Source organism: Neoarius graeffei, chromosome 17 (assembly GCF_027579695.1).
Source record: "Neoarius graeffei isolate fNeoGra1 chromosome 17, fNeoGra1.pri, whole genome shotgun sequence".
In the NCBI taxonomy this organism is placed as follows: Eukaryota; Metazoa; Chordata; class Actinopteri; order Siluriformes; family Ariidae; genus Neoarius; species Neoarius graeffei.
The window spans coordinates 49306665-49308970 of record NC_083585.1 but is presented as its reverse complement, the minus strand read 5'-3'; positions in this window follow the sequence as shown (position 1 = coordinate 49308970).

Sequence of the window (2306 nt, the reverse complement as noted above, 5' to 3'; positions counted from 1 at the left end):
GGACACCTACCTGAACTGTGGGCTAGATGGTATTGCTGGCCCTCCATGTCTCAGCAACCCCAAGCACATCTAATAACACAGCTATTTGCACTCTATAATCTATGCAGTGATTCTTAAAACGATATCTGAAGTGATGTTTTTTGTAAAATAACAAAATATCTTGATCTAGATATTCAAACAATATTGTAAGATTTTATTTTAATTTTACCTAATAGTGGATGGTACAATAATTACATTATTAATTAATACAATAATTACATGTAGTAGTCACAGAATTATTGCTTGGGAGTGTTGTTTATTCTAAGGTGCTTTTGGTGTTTGAAGTACTAAGTAGGCCGTAGTACTACTTGAAGTACTAAGGAGGATGTAAAACGTAAAAAAATCTTTGCCATCCTTTGGAAAACGCTATGCATCCGTTGTGTACTCATTGCATACGTGCTTCATACGCTCTATCCATCGAGCATCTGTCCACTGTGATTTCATCCGCGCAAAAAGTTTTGAGCTGCACAAAACTTTTAGAACGGATGAACTTTCCGCCGTGTACGATGTAAATCTGCGACATATACGAGCAACAAACGTTCGATGTCCGTTATCATCCGTTAAACGTCTGCTGTATCCTCTCTGCATCCTCTGGGCATCCTCGCAACTCACATCCGCTGCAGCTGAAAACGGAAAGAGGGAGGAAAGATAAGGTACATGAAACGTCTATTCATCGTTAGTAGCACGGAAATAGAAAGGATGTAAGCGTATGCATCTCGTATATAAAGTATTCAAAATGGACAAAGCGTTTATATCTGGTATTTATCTTGTATATTTAGGATGTCTGGAGTATGTCTAGAGTATGTAGAAGGACACCTAGCGGACAATCGATATTTTGTATAAAAAGGGGGAGAAAATCATCTGGATCTCAGTAGAGATGTATCGATGTAGCCGCCAGCACGTCTTTCCGCTTTATGCTGACGGCGTGCGTGCTGCATCCCTTTATATCCACGGAGCAGACACAATTCATACCCCCAGCATGCGCAGTGAACGGTCTGCATCCGACATACATCCGCGCAACATCCCCTTTGTCTCCGTTAGGCGTACGTGATGCATCCCCTTCATCCGCTATGCATCCGCTCTTTCTGCTATGCGTCCGCTTCTCAGTTATCACCGGTAACCCCTTCGGAGCTGTCATCCACTTCCATCCGCTTTCATCCGCTAGGCTTCCTATGAACATGCGTTTAACATCCCCGCTATATACTACCCACGTCCGTTCTTTTCCGTTCTGTTTTCGCAAATTTTCGCCAATTTTGTCCATTTCTGGAGCGGATGAAAACGGATAGAGCCACCCCCGAAATTTTGCTTGTCCGCTGTGTCCTTTTTGCATACGTTTTGTGTCCATCGGCCAGTGGGACCGGGCCTTTACAGTTTTGTTTAGTGGTGTTCTGGCAGTGATTCGGGTAAAAAAAAAAAAGAAGAAGAAAAAAAACCAAAATAGAGGTCTGCGCGGGTCGGATTTTTCAGTCCCGCTCCCGCCCGCAAAGAATTATGATTTTCAGTCCCGCGCCCACCCACCCGCGCCCACAAAAAAATTATGATTTTCAGTCCAGCTCCCGCCCGCGCCTGCCATATTTTGTCCCGCTCCTGCCCGCAAATCCCGCATGATGCAGACGTTTGCGTTATTTCTCAGGAAAGTTCTTGTCTTGACACAGCGTGATGGTGCCCCGCCCCCTACATTGAGTGGATTTGAGCATAAATATCTACAGCTCACGTTCATTATTATTTACCTTGTTTCTGAATTCAGCATGTAGTGTCTCTAATAATAATAACTAGTGCTATCAAGTGATTAAAATATTTAATCGTGAATCACACATTTTTATCACATGAGAAACCATTGTAATTCTCTGATCAGCATAAAAAAGTGAATGGGCTTGCTTTGTACCAATGGTGTTTTGTTTTGTTTTTTTTTATTGCAAAGCAGAGCTAGTAAGAGAAGTGAATTGATTTACTGCTTGAGTTAGTCTACAACTCTAATCAAAGAGACAGGTTACACAGTGACGGTAGGCTTGACTCAATGCTATCCCAGAAATCCTTCCTGTAATATGCAAATTTGGCTGCCTCTGATTGAACAGCCAAATTTGCATATTACAGGAAGGATTTCTGGGATAGCATTGAGTCAAGCCTACCGTCACTGTGTAACCTGTCTCTCTGATTAGAGTTGTAGACTAACGCAAGCAGTAAATCACTTCACTCATGGTTCTCTTGCTAGCTGGGTATGAACTGCAAGTGGTTCTCTTGCTGGCTGGGTATGAACAGCTAGTTAT